Raw genomic sequence first — 15,541 nt, 5'->3', positions numbered from 1 at the left:
CTAAAGAGACATTTCTTCAAAGAAGATATACAGATTGCCAACAATCACATGAAAGGATGCTCAACATCACTAATCATTACAGAATTGCAAATCAAAACTACAATGAGGTATCATCTCACAGTGGTCAGAATGGCCATCGTCAAAAATCTACAAACAACAAATGCTGGAGAGGGTGTGGAGAAAAGGGAACCCTCTTGCACTGTTGGTGGGAATGTAAAGTGATACAGCCACTATGGAGAACAGTATGGAGATTCCTTAAAAAACCAAAAATAGAACTACCGTATGACCCAGCAATCCCACTACTGGACATATAGCCTGATAAAACCATAATTCAAAAAGAGTCATGTACCACAATGCTCATTGCAGCTCTATTGACAATAGCCAGGACATGGAAGCAACCTAAGTGTCCACTGACAGATGAATGGATAAAGAAGATGTGGCACATATATACAATGGAATATTACTCAGCCATAATAAGAAATGAAATTGAACTATTTGTAGTGAGGTGGATGGACTTAGAGTCTGTCATGCAGTGTGAAGTAAGTCAGATAGAGAAAAACAAATACTGTATGTTAAAACATATATATGGAATATAAAAAAAAATGGTTTTGATGAACCTAGGTGCAGGACAGGAATAAAGATGCAGACGTAGATAATGGACTTGAGGACACGCGGAGGGGTAATGGTAAGCTGGGACGAAGTGAGAGAGTGGCGTGGACATATATACACTACCAAATGTAAAATAGATAGCTAGTGGGAAGCAGCCACATAGCACGGGGAAGTCAGCTCAGTGCTTTGTGACCACCTAGAGGGGTGGGATAGGGAGGGTGTGAGGGAGACACAAGAGGGAGGGGATATGGGGATATATATACACATATAGCTGATTCACTTTGCTATACAGCAGAAACTAACACAACATAGTAAAGCAATTTTACTGCAATAAAGATGTTAAAAAAAAGAAAAAAGAGGGCCTAAATAAATAAAATCAGAAATGAAAGAGAAGTTACAACTGATATCACCGAAAAACAAACTATAAGAGAATAATACAAACAGTTATACACAAACAAATTGGATAACCTAGGAGAAATGAAATATTCCGAGAAACATATAATTTTCCAAGCCTAAATCAGGAAGAAATAGAACATCTTAGCAGATCAGTTACTGGTAATGAAATTAAATCAGTGATAAAAAAACTCCCCAAAACAAAAGTCCCAGATCAAAGGACTTTACAGGGGAATTCCACCAAATATTTAAAGAAGAGTTAATACTTATCCTTTTCCAACTATTCCAAAAAAATGAAAAGGAGGAAACACTTCCAAATTCATTCTAAAAGGCCAGCATTACCCTGATACCAAAACCATACAAAGACACTACAAAAAAAAGAAAATTACAGGTCATTATACCTGATTAATATAGATGTAAAAAAGCCTCAACTAAATATTAACAAATAGAGTTAAATAATACATAAAAAATATCATACATCATGATCAAATGGGATTTATTTCAGGGATGTAAGGAGGGTGCAATATCTACAAATAAATCATCACAAGACACCACTTTAACAAAATGAAGGGTAAAGATCACATGGTCATCTCAATAGATGCAGAAAAAGCATGAAACAAAATTCAGCATCTTTTCATGATAAAAGTTCTCAACAAGGTTTATATAGAGGGAATATACCTCAACAAAATAGAGGCCATTTATGACAAACACCCAGCTAACATCACACTCAGTGGTGAAAAACTGAAATCTTTTCCTCTAAGATCAGGAACAAGACAAAAATGCCCATTCTCACAATTTCTATTTAACATAGTACTGGAAGACCTAGACTCCACAATCAAAACAGGAAAAGAAATAAAGTGCATCCAAATTGGAAAGGAAGAAGTAAAACGGCTACTGTTTGCAGATGACATGATACTATATATATAAAACCCTAAAGACTCCACCAAAAAACGAATAAGCGAATTTAGTAAAGTTGCAGGATACAAAATTAATATACAGAAATCTGTTAAATTTCTGCACACTAATAGTGAACTATCAGAATAGAAATCAAGAAAAATTCCCATTTACAATTGCATCAAAAAGAATTTTTAAAAAATAGGAAAAATTTAACCAAGGAAGTGAAAGACCTGTACTCCAAAAGCTATGAACATTAATGAAAGAAATTCAATATGATAGAAATAAATGGAAAGATATCACATTTTCATGGATTAGAAGAATTAATATTGTTAAAATGTCCATATTACCCAAAGCAATCTACAGATTCAATGCAAACCCTCAAAACATCATGGCATTTTTCACAGAACTAGGACAAATAATTCAAAATTAGTATGTAACCACAAAAGATCCCAAATAGTCAAATCAGTCTTGAGAAAGAAAAACAAAGCTAGAGATATCACATTCCCTGTCTTCGGATTATACTACTGATACAAAGTTATGATAATCAAAACATTATGGTACTGGCACAAAAACAGACACACAGATCAATAGAATAGAATAGAGCCCAGAAATAAACCTGCTCACATATGGTCAATTTATGACAAAGGAGGTGAGAATATAAAATAGAGAAAAGATAGTCTCTTCAGAAAGTGGTGTTGGAAAAACTGTACAGTTACATGCAAAAGAATTAAACTGGGCTACTTTCTCATACCGTATACAAAAATAAACTCAACATGGATTAAAGACTTAAACGTAAGACCTGAAACCATAAAACTCATAGAAGAAAACATAGGCAGTAAGCCCTTTGAAATAGGTCTTAGTAATACTTTTTGGATGTGTCTCCTCAGGCAAAGGAAACAAAAGTAAAAATAGATAAATGGGACCCAATCAAAATAAAAGGTTTTACACAGCAAAGGAAAACATAAACAAAATGAAGAGCAACTTATTGAATCAAAGGAGATATTTGCAAAGAATATTTCAGATAAGGGGTTAATAACCAAAACATATAAAGAACTCATACAACTCAATATCAAAAAAAAAAAAAAAAAACAATCCAATTAAAACATGAACAGAGGACCTGAATTCTCATTTTTTCCAAAGAAAACATACTGATGGCCAAAAGACATGTAAAAAGATACTCTACATCACTAATCATCAGGGAAATGCAAATCAAAACCACAATGAGATATTACCTCACACCTGTCAGAATGACTGTCATCAAAAAAGACAAGAAATAACAAATGTTGTTGAGGATGTGGAGAAAAGGAACCCTAATACACTGTTGGTGGGGATGTAAATTAGTGCAGGCACCATGGAAAACAGTATGGAGTTTCCTCAAAAGAAATTGAAAATAGAACTACTGTACAATTCAGCAATTCCACTACTGGGTATTTATCCAAAGAAAAGGAAAACACTAAGTCAAAAAGATATGTGCACCCCAATGTTCATAGCAGTATTGTTTACAATAGCTATGAAATGGAAACAATCTAAGTGCCCATTAACAGATGAATGGATAAAGAAGTAGAATAGAATATTGCTCAGCCATAGAAAATGAAATTCTACCATTTGCAGCAATGTGAATGAGCGTAGAGATTATTATGATTAATGAAATAAGTCATAGAAAGACAAATACTCAATGTTATCCCTTATATATGGGATCTAAGAAATTCAACAAATGTATATAACAAGACAGAAACAGACTCACGGGTACAGGTTAGGGATGGAGCCAGGTGTAAGGTAGAGCTTCCCTTCTGTTTAGTGACCATCACCACCCTATCTGGGACAGGGTCGAGTCCCAGATTGCTGGAGCAGAAGCCCTGGGGGTTGAGTCTGAGCTGACTCGCTTCCCTTTAAGTGTGTGCTCTTCCTCTTCCCAGCACCAGCACGCTTGCCCCAGAGGGGAGCAGTGCTGGAGCAAGAGGGGCTGGTGTGGGTATTCGGCAAGGGTCAGGGCACAGGCTGTGGCTGTCTGACCACCGTCGGAAATCCAGACTGCCTCTGATGCACCACCAGTGGAGTAGCCAGGAATGGCTGCCCCCTCCCGGCCCAGATGCTGCTTAGGGTTTGAGCTGCCACAGCACCTCATGGCTAAGCTTGTTCCTTGGTCATGGCAGTTCTCACTCTGGTGCTGGAGTGTTTGCTTGGCTCAGGCTATGCTGGGCACCTGCCTGGTCTCAGGAAACCAGTCAGACACTCGTTTGATTTCAATCCACCCTCTCTGCCCTGCTTCCGGAGCAAACAAACGTTCGTGCTCCCCACAAGCAGAGCTTAGGCTTCCCCCGGGCCCTCCAACCAGCCAAGGGGGCTTGTCTTCCCTTTGTCAAACCTCTGAGCCCAATATGTGGCTCTGACGGCTCACTCCCCAGGGAGGGATTTCACCTGTGTAATCTCCCATTTCCTCTGAGTTCCCTCCGAGGGGCACAGGTTCCGAACGTTTGCCTCTCTTCCCTTCCTACCTGATTCTGTGTGGATCTTCCTGGCAGCCTTGGTTGTACAGGAGTCCTTCTGCTAGCCTCCAGGTAGTTTTCAGTGAGAATTGCTCCACATGTAGATATGTTTTTGATGAGTTTGATGGGGGAGGTGAGTTCCAAGTCCTCCCACTCTACCATCTTCATTCAAGTTCTAATGGACTTTATTTTTAGTGCACTTTTAGTTTTATAGAAAATTTGAGTGCTAAGCTCAGAGAGTTCCATATACCCCCTCATTCCTCCCCAGTTTCTTATAAATATCTTGCAATATATATGGTGTATTTGTTAAAAACCGATGAGCCAATATTGATACATTATTATTAACAAAATTTCATAGTTAATATTAGAGTTCACTCTTTTCATTATATATTCCATCAGTTTTGACAAATATATAATGACATATATCCACCATTGCAGCATCATACAGAATAGTTTCACTAACCCTACAAATCTGCTGTGTCCCACCAATTCATTCCTCTCTCTCTCCCCAAAACCCCTGACAACCATTGATCTTTTAAATATCTCCATAGTTTTATATTTTCCAGAATGTCATATAGTTGAAGTCATACAATATGTAGCATTTTCAGATTGGCTTCTTTTACACAGCAATATTCATTTAAGTTTTCTCCATATATTTTGTGGCAGATAGACCATTTCTTTTTATCACTGAATAATATTTCATTGTATGGATGTTTGTTTAACCATTCACCTGTTGAAGGACATCACTGTTACTTCCAAGTTTTGATAATTATAAATAGTGTCGCTATAAGCATTTGTTTGCAGGATTTTGTGTGGACGTAAGTTTTCACTGCCTCTGAGTGAATACCAAGTATTGCGATTGGTAGATTGTATAGTAAGAGTATGTTTAGTGTTTTAAGAAGCTATCAAACTGCCTTCCAAAGTGACTGTACCATGTTGCAATGAATGAAAAAGAATTCCCTCAGCAATGAAGGAAAGTTCCTTTTGGTCCACATCCTAGTCAGCGTTTGGTGTTGCCCATGTTTGGATTTTAGCCATTCTACTAAGTGTATAGTGATATCTCATTTTTATTTTAATTTGCATTTCCCCGATAATATAGATGTGGAGCATCTTTTCATATGCTTACTTACCACCTGCATATCTTCTTTGAAGAGCTGTCTGTCAGGGTTTTTGGCCCATTTTTAAATTGAGTTATTCATTTTCTTACTGTGTGTGTGTGTGTGTGTGTGTGTGTGTGTGTTTTAACATCTTTATTGGAGTATAATTGCTTTACAATGTTGTGTTAGTTTCTGCTGTATAACAAAGTGAATCAGCTATACGTATACATATATCCCCACATCCCCTCCCTGTTGCATCTCCCTCCCACATTCCCTATCCCACACCTCTAGGTGGTCACAAAGCACCGAGCTAATCTCCTTGTGCTATGCAGCTGCTTCCCACTAGCTATCTATTTCACATTTGGTAGTGTATATATTTCCATGTCACTCTCTCACTTTGTCCCAGCTTACCCTTCCCCCTCCCCGTGTCCTCAAGTCCATCCATTCTCTACGTCTGCGTCTTTATTCCTGTCCTGCCCCTAGGTTCTTCAGAACCTTTTTTTTTTTTTTTTTTTAGATTCCATATATATGTGTTAGCATACAGTATTTGTTTTTCTCTTTTTGACTTACTTCACTCTGTATGATATGACAGACTCTAGGTCCATCCACCTCACTACAAATAACTCAATTTCGTTTCTTTTTATGGCTGAGTAATATTCTATTGTATATATGTGCCACATCGTCTTTATCCATTCATCTGTTGATGGACACGTAGGTTGCTTCCATGTCCTGGCTATTGTAAATAGAGCTGCAATGAACATTGGGATAAATGACTCTTTTTGAATTATGGTTTTCTCAGGGTATATGCCCAGTAGTGGGATTGCTAGGTCGTATGGTAGTTCTATTTTTAACTTTAGTTTTTTAAGGAACCTCCATACTGTTCTCCATAGTGGCTGTATCAATTTACATTCCCACCAACAGTGCAAGAGGGTTCCCTTTTCTCCATACCTTCTCCAGCATTTATTGTTTGTAGATTTTTTGATGATGGCCATTCTGACCAGTGTGAGGTGATACCTCATTGTAGTTTTGATTTGGATTTCTCTAATGATTAGTGATGTTGAGCATCCTTTCATGTGTTTGTTGGCAGTCTGTATGTCTTCTTTGGAGAAATGCCTATTTAGGTCTTCTGCCTATTTTTGGATTGGGTTTTTTGTTTTTTTGATATTGAGCTGCATGAGCTGCTTGTAAATTTTGGAGATTAATCCTTTGTCAGTTGCTTCATTTGTAAATATACTCTCCCATTCTGAGAGTTGTCTTTTCGTCTTGTTTATGTTTTCCTTTGCTGTGCAATAGCTTTTAAGTTTCATTAGGTCCCATTTGTTTATTTTTGTTTTATTTCCATTTCTCTAGGAGCTGGGTCAAAAAGGATCTTGCTGTGATTTATATCATAGAGTGTTCTGCCTATGTTTTCCTCTAAGAGTTTGATAGTATCTGGCCTTATATTTAGGTCTTCAATCCATTTTGAGTTTATTTTTGTGTATGGTGTTAGGGAGTGTTCTAATTTCATTCTTTTACATGTAGCTGTCCAGTTTTCCCAGCACCACTTATTGAAGAGGCTGTCTTTTCTCCATTGTATATACTTGCCTCCTTTATCAAAGATAAGGTGACCATATGTACGTGGGTTTATCTCTGGGCTTTCTATCCTGTTCCATTGATCTATATTTCTGTTTTTGTGCCAATACCATACTGTCTTGATTACTGTAGCTTTGTAGCATAGTCTGAAGTCCAGGAGCCTGATTCCTCCAGCTCTGTTTTTCTTTCTCAAGATTGCTCTGGCTATTCGGGGTCCTTTGTGTTTCCATACAAATTGTGTAATTTTTTCTTCTAGTTCTGTGAAAAATGCCAGTGGTAGTTTGATAGGGATTGCATTGAATCTGTAGATTGCTTTGGTTAGTATAGTCTTACTGTGTTTTAAGAGTTCTTTGTATATTTTGGAATCAAGTCATTTCTCCAATATGTGCAAAGAATTTCTTCAGTCTTTGGCTTGACTTTCCATATTTTTAACAGTGTCTTTCACAGAGCAAAATTGTTTGCTTTTTTTAATTTTAATGAAGTGCAAGTTTGAATGATGAAGAGTTTTACATTTTTTAGTTTGTTTACATTTTTTCTTGTTCGAGGACATGATTGATGACTTTCAAGTTCTTTATATGCTCAGATAAAAGCCAGAAATCACCAATTTCTCTTTCAGTTTTTTAGAGTGCCCACGGTAGTTAGAAGTGGACTTATTTTCATAACTGAAAATAAAGCATTATCATTCCTATATTATTTTCTTATTCCTACTGAAACATAAAACCACAGATTTAGAGGCTTAGGACAACACAAATGTTTTATCCTATATTTCTAGAGGTCTTATGTCTACAATGGGTCTGCTGGATTGTCTTCTTTCTAGAGGCTCCAGTGAATGATTTGTTTCTTTATTTTCTACATTTTACAGACTCTGCCTACATTCTTTGATTCCATTTTCAAAGTCAACTTCATGTTCCCTCCTCTCTGACCTCCTGCCCCCCTCTCACAAAGACTTTTGTAATTATAGTGGGCCCTTGTGGATAATCCCTGATAATCTCTGCATCTTGAGCTCTTTAACTAAATTACATCTGCAAAGTTTCTTTTATCATGTAAGCTCACATACTCAGAGCTTCCTGGAACTAGGATGTCGTCATCTTGGGGGCCGGGCATTATTCTGTGTAACAGATGCCCCAAAAGATGCAGCTATTGTTAGTAAAGATGTTAACTCTCAAAACTTTAATAGTGAATTATAAAAGAATATGTTATCTCATTTGGTTCTCATTACTAAATAATGTCAACAAGATAATATGCTAATGTGTCACAGTAATTCTACAAATCTGCTTTGTCTATCTCAACTGACAGATCACCTGATTTACCTGCTCTGCTTTCCACTTGTAATGCATATTTGAAAGAACTAATTTGTGTTTCTTGAATATTCATGTTTATACCTTATATGGACGTAAATGTGCTAGGAAAAATGAAAGTAATGTCGACACCTTATACGACCTGCCCAGTGCAGCAGCACTTGAGAAACCATTCTACAACTACTAGATAGTAAAAAACATTTTGAAGAAATGTTTGAGATTAAATTTATATAAGCTTACAACAAGAAACAGAAAGAGAAATTATTCTCTTCCAAGGTTATGAGTCATACCCAGGGAAATATGTGTAGGAATTCTAGAGGCTTATGAGATTGTTGAGAGTTGGTAAGGATTGAGGAGAACAGGTGAAGTCTTTCTGAGAGGTCATTTTAAGAGCTTTTGAAAATGGACGTACATTCAGTAGTTAGAGCAGAGGATTTGTTATCTGCATATGTAATTCATTCTTGGCGCTGGCAGTTGATAGAGTGGACAATATATTTATTTCTCTAATTTCATAATGCACACCTATAACGTGGTGACAACATATTAATCAATTCACAAGATTAAATAAAATACCATGTATGGTGTATATACCTGAGGTTCTGAAACACAGTAAACACTAATCAACACGTGTCATTATGATAATCTCACCGCTTTGCATCCCAATTTCATTCTTCAGTAGATGAAAATATGCATCTACTTGAGGGGACTTATTCCCCTTAGAAGTGGCAACACAGATTCTATAGGCACCTGTTTATTGGTTATTAGGGAGATACAGATCTTAATAAACCACCAGGGGGGGTAAGAAGTTTGAATTAGCAAAGTTATTATATGGCCAAGTGTTATGTCCTCTAAATTGTGATATTTGCCTCAGGTTATAGCCTTTGAGATGTTTGAAAATATATTTACATTCTATGACAACATATCTGCTTCTGACTTTCCCCAAAATATTTCCTGCACAAACAATCAAACACTAGTGATCTTTGTTCTCCTCCAGGGAGAATGTTCATCAAAACTTTTTTCCCTCAGGAAAGATGTTTATAGGTGTAATGACTAATGAGGCCTCCTTGGAAAATCTAAATTCTCAAGAGAGTCATGAGAATTGTTTGTATTGAACCAATTATAAAATACAACCTTTGGCAGATGCAAACTATTACATTTAGAATGGATAAACAATAAGGTCCTACTGTATAGCACAGGGAACTATATCCAATCTCCTAGGATAAACCATAATGGAAAATAATATTTTAAAAAAAGAAGGTATATATGTGTATAACTGAGTCACTTTGTTGTACAGCAGAGACTGGCACAACACTGTAAATCAACTATGCTTCAATTTTTTAAAAAAAGAAAAAGAAAAAAACCCAAACTTTGCTCCCAAAAATGGAGAGAATAACAGCTTTATTATTCTCCATCATCATCAGAAAGTGAAGTAAACATTTTCAACTCTGGAATTTCTCACTATGGAGACTACTATAAAGAGGAATAGTCTACTTTCTGTGGGATTGTCTGTAGGTTAAGGTTGAATCTTAAGGTAACAGCCAGAACTAACACCATCATATGTAGATGAGATATATTTGCACTGGTAGGTGGTTTGGGATAAGGATTATTGCAGTAGGATGAGGAGGCAGCAGATTCACCTGGGCTATGGTGAGAGAAAAATTATATCATGGATGTCTGTTTCTCTGAGCCAGAGTTTGTATTTAGTGCAGCTGAACTCGTAAATAAAGACATTCTCATGGGGAGCTCTTCCTAGCTGAGCTGTGAGCACAGGAATTCTGAATCTAGTTCCCATCGTTCTCCACATCATCTCCAACAATGTGACTAGGAATGGAGTCCAGAACTGGCACTAATGGAAAGGAGACAAAGAAAATGAGAGTCTCCTTGTTGAGGTTGTGGCCTCTGCATGTGGCTCTCTGAACTCAGCCACAGAGATGAAAGGACTTCACACACCTAGACGCAAGTATTGATGTGCAGAGTTGTTAAATAACTTATCCCAAAATCACTTAATGGAAAGATAAGGATAACTGTATGTAATTATGGATACTTCCACAAGTAAAATTTTCATAACATTTGCTACTAATCTTGGTATCACTGAGTAACTAGCAATCAGCCTAAAAACAAAAGTCCTAGTGATAGTGTCTATGAGCAATATTTTATTGCCTTTCATGAAACAATGAAATAGTTAAGTGTGACTTGTAGTTATTTCTGAGGCATATTCTCCCACTTTATTCATGAGTGTTGGTATATATCATACTCTGATAGCATCCATCTTTTAGGAAAATGTTTTTCTGGTTCCATAATAGGATAGGATGAAAGCCAGTGCTTCTGGATTTTCTAAATCGACCATTGAGGTGGACATATATAGCAAAATTCTTTAGTGCAAGAAACATTTTTCAGAGTTTCCTGTGGTGTATGTTCAGTGGAAACCACTGCCCGGGTGAGGAAGTGATCTTACTGTTTTTTATTTCCGTGAGTTGATGCACTTAAATTGCATCAATTAACAAATTGCACTGTCATTCAGCCATCAGTGCTTTTGTTTTCTTCTCTCTCCCATTGCTGTAACGGTATCAGTGTTCTGTGATATCTTAACTTTTATTTTTAGCTTTAATTTCAATTTGAATTTAAAAAGTAATATTAATATAATGGTAATCAAAATGAGGAATAAATGATTAATAATTGAAAATAGAAAATAACCACAATTGAAAGAAAAATAATCTGGGAAGTAAGATGGTGACGTATGACACAAATGTTCCTCATCAGTAGAAATAGGTTATCTTTATTTAAATTATTAAATTTTCAGTTTAGAGATTAAATATATTTTAATTATTGCTGATTGCTTTCAATAGTGTCTCAAAACATTATATATTCCTGATGTTTCTTACTCAATTCTAAGCTCTAGAAAATTAGTTTTGTAGCTAAATCTAATATCACATACTTAATACACTGTTACATAGAATCCTCCATCACTTGATCGTATGTATGGAAAATAAAATGTTGAGGACTTCATGTGAGCTTTTGCTCATAAAAAGACACCACCCCATCTTAACTGATGCTTCTCTCAGTTTCTTAGTTTAAAAACTTCAAAGCTCTGCCATACATTGAAACTGAGATTTCAAACTTACTTAAACAGTTCTTCCTCTTTTAATTAATAGAACTCCCTCTTTAGATTTCTCCAAATTGTAAATACAAAGCAGTTATTAACTATAAGATGCATTTAAGTGTTATATAATTTTTCTGTAGGTTTTCAGTACTCCAGTATTACAGACTGATTCCAATTTACCCTTAGAAAACAATATATTCTAAAGTGATTAGCTGAATTATTATAGTTTTTCAAATAAAATTATTGTCAAATTATTAACACCTAATGGTAAAAACTTTCTTTAAAGCAAAAATCCCAACTTTGCAAAACAGGATTTACGTATCAGCCTTCAGTGTATGTGTTCTTCATTGAATCGACACTCGTTCATTTAACAAAAACTGAGTGTCTTTTACATCATAGTGAACTATGGTGACCACTCAAAAAGACGAAATGATGTATATGATAATACATATTCCCAGGATACATTTTATATGGTAAATACAACATTTGAATTCAACTGAGTGGCTTTTTTTTTTTTTATCACACTTCTCACTATTTCATCTTTGACTATGTCCTAAAAAATAACCGGACATTTATAGTGATAATGTAATTATTTTTACAGATATCTTTGACCAATATTGCACATTTAATAGCAGTCCATAGCAACTCCTCATTCATAAAGAGTTAGTGCACAGAACAGCCTTGAATCCACCAAAGCAGAAAGGACCATGTCATCTTTACCCAGACTTTTACCTGAGCCTACCTAGAAAGGTTGAGCTGGCTGCCCGCCTTGTTCCTTATGGTAATTCTTTTTGTGTAAGCAAAGAGAGCTGTTTAACCAAGCAAGAAGTCAAGGCTCAGAACATCACAGGACTGTCCTGCACTTCAAGGCATCCCTTTGATCTTCTGTAAATAAGACAGTTGTCATTCGTTGGATAGTGAGCACCTACGCATGTGTCCAAGATGGATCTCACCATATTCTCCAATCGATATATGCCTTTATTACATCCAGAAAAAAATATACAATCATTGCCAATACAGTTTCATTACTCAGATCATCCTACTTGCATGGGTCTTAAAAAACAAAGACAATCATATATCTAAAGAAGAATAATTTTAGTACAAGTGAATTTAACTCACAATGTACTGTTTACAGGTATACATCATTTTATCATGATTTGCTTTATTGTACTTCGCACATACTGTGTTTTTACAAATTGAAGTTTTGTGGCAACCCTCCGTTGTCAGATGATGGTTAGAATTTTTTAGCAATAAAGTATTTTTAAATTAAGGTATATACATTTTTTAGACATAATGTTATTTTGCACTTCATAGACTATAGTATAGTGTAAACATAACTTTCATATGCACTGAGAAACCAAAAAAAGAATGTCTGACTCACTTTATTGTGATATTGGCTTTTTTGCATTGGTCTGGAACTGAACCCATAGTATACCCAAGGTATGCTGTATTATCTATGTGGAAAATTTGCTGTGACTATGCAAAGTAAAATGACATCTACCATGTGCGTTTAAATGCTATGTTGCTATGCTAAATAACAGAACATGATAAATTTATTCTCTTCTGTGTAGCTGATAAGGTCCAGCTGAAAAGTCTTTTTTTTTTTTTAATCTTTATTGGAGTATAATTGCCTCACAATACTCTGTTAGTCTCTGCCGTACACCGAAGTGAATCAGCCACATGCACACACATGTCCCCATATCCCCTCCCTCTTGAGCCTCCCTCCCACCCTCCCTCTCCCACCCCTCTAGGTCGTCGCAAAGCACCAAGCCAATCTCCCTGTGCTATGCCGCTGCTTCCCACTGGCTAAGAATAGTCTTACTTTTGATGTCAGTTACATAAGGAAAAATTCTTAGAGTAGACCCTAAAATTGAGAGGAAAATCACTACATTGGATAGAGTTTTAAAATAGTTTTATGTATGAGCAATGGTAAATGTTTCATAACAAACTTTCTAAAGGGGGAGGAGGGAGCCTTATTTACAATTTGAAGCAATCAGTGTGTCATCACTATGCACAGAGTGGGCAAGGCAAGAGAAAATCAGTGCTAGTCAGCCAGAAAAAACCAGTTCCATCAAATGTTGGAGCTACAGTGGTCATCAAATATCCAAGTAATTCCCCATATTTACTAGCTCTCTTTAAAATTGGAATGACTACATATGACTGTTTCTGGCCTAAAAAGTGAGCAAAAGTAACATGAGTCATTTCCAAGCTAAAGGAGTTAGGAGCAGATATGCATCTTCATCTGTTTCCCTACTGTGATCCATTATGTTGATACTCATGTAAATATTGTTAAAGTAGTGAAATAATTAGTTTCTCTATAAGGAAACGGAAAAGCTGAAGTAGAGGATCAAGAATAAAATTACTGACTCTATTACTCCACAATATTATTTTTACACTATGGTAAATACTTTGTTCTTCCTTTATAAATGTGGTTCTGAAATATTTGCTACATTAAGACTGAAAATAATTGAAACAGAACAGAAATTAGTATGTGTTTCCTCTGAATTCTTTTGAATTAAATAACTTCAATTTTTATTAATTCTTTAGACTAATCTTTCTTTCATTCTTCTATCCTTGGCAGACTATCTTTAGATGTGACATGGGTCACATCTTGATAGGATTTCCACTCAGTGCAGAGATGGAAGTGTTCCTCTTCTGGATGTTCTCTCTATTTTCTGCCTTCAGCCTGCTGGGGAATGGCATGATCTCTGGACTCATCTCTGCATCCCAGACTGCACACCCTAGTGTAATTCTTCCTCTCTTACCTGTCATCATTGACATGTCCTATGCTTCCAACAGTGTCCCTGAGATGTTGGTAAACTTAGCAGACCTGAATAGAACCCTCTCCTTTGTTCCATGCATAATGCAGACCTTTTTATATTTGACTTTTGCTCACATGGAGTGCCTGACGTTCGTGGTGATGTTCTATGATAGGTTTGCGGCGATTTGTCTTCCCCTCCAGTACACTGTCATCATGAACTGGAGAGCGTGCACGGTCCTGGCCATCACTTCCTGGACATGTGGGTTGATTCTGGCTCTGGTACATGCAATTCTCCTTCTAAGGTTGTCCTTCTGTGAGTCCTCGGAAGTGGACCATGTCTTCTATGAAATCCTACCTGTCCTCAAACTGGCCTGTGCTGACCCATGGATCAGTGAAGCTGTCACCTTTGCTGCCTGTGTATTCGTCTTAGGCCCCTTTGCTTGGTGCTGGTCTCCTATTCTAGCAGCCTCTGGACCATCCTGAGGATCCAGTCAGGAGAGGGCTGAAGAAAAGCCTTCTTTCTTCACCTGCTCCTTCCACCATGGTGTGGTTGGGCTTTTCTTTGGCACTGACATGGCACTGATACGGTCCCCGTACTCTAGTCAAAGAGGAAATAAGAGAAAAAGCTGTTATTGTTTCACAGTCTCTTCAGTCCAATGCTGAACCCCTCATCTACAGCCTCAGGAATGCCTAGGTGAAGGGTGCTTCATGGAGGGAACGGCAGAAGAGGTCCATGTGAGGGGTGGATAGAACTTTTGGCTAAGTAGAGCCTTCTTCCTTTGGGATGTGGTCGGAGGATGACTTCAAGGTCAGAAAAATTACCTAACAGCAAAATTTGATAAGAGAATCTGAATTGTCCAAGACACTACCTGAAAATAGGAAAAATTTTGATGTGCAAGTTTCATCTCTGGTGTTAAGCATTTTTGTTCAGAGATGAGACATCTGGATTATCAATATGCTTAAAGCCATAAAAATCTAAAGAGCACAATTTTTTCAAGAAATGGATTAATAGCTTATTTTTTAAATTCTTGTTGTTTAATTATTGAAACAATGTCATTACACTAAGTAACCAATTCAATCATAAGCATTCACATTGCCTGGTAACAAGTGTTATTTTTCAGGGAAATGAACACCCAGAAGGAAAATCCCTGGCAGCAGAATGTTACTCAATACATACAATCATTGCAGAACTAAATGTCTCTACAGTATCAGTTATGAGTCAAGTGAAGACAGAACTGGGATTCACTGTTGGATAGTGAATAATTTCCAAGTCCTCTGACAAGAGTTGAAAAATACTTAGTATTGACCAAAAAAAGATAACACTGTCT

The 15,541-nt window shown here is 36.6% G+C and overlaps 1 pseudogene; it reads left to right on the top strand.

The window, feature by feature from the left end:
- The first annotated feature begins 14,051 nt into the window (after positions 1 to 14,051).
- LOC132372216 (olfactory receptor 2A5-like) lies at positions 14,052 to 14,952 on the top strand (annotated as a pseudogene).
- The last annotated feature ends 589 nt before the right edge of the window (positions 14,953 to 15,541 follow it).

The sequence above is a fragment of the Balaenoptera ricei genome, chromosome 9 (assembly GCF_028023285.1).
Source record: "Balaenoptera ricei isolate mBalRic1 chromosome 9, mBalRic1.hap2, whole genome shotgun sequence".
Classification (NCBI taxonomy): domain Eukaryota; kingdom Metazoa; phylum Chordata; class Mammalia; order Artiodactyla; family Balaenopteridae; genus Balaenoptera; species Balaenoptera ricei.
The sequence above is the reverse complement of the archived record's forward strand: the minus strand, read 5'-3'. Positions and strand labels throughout refer to the sequence as shown.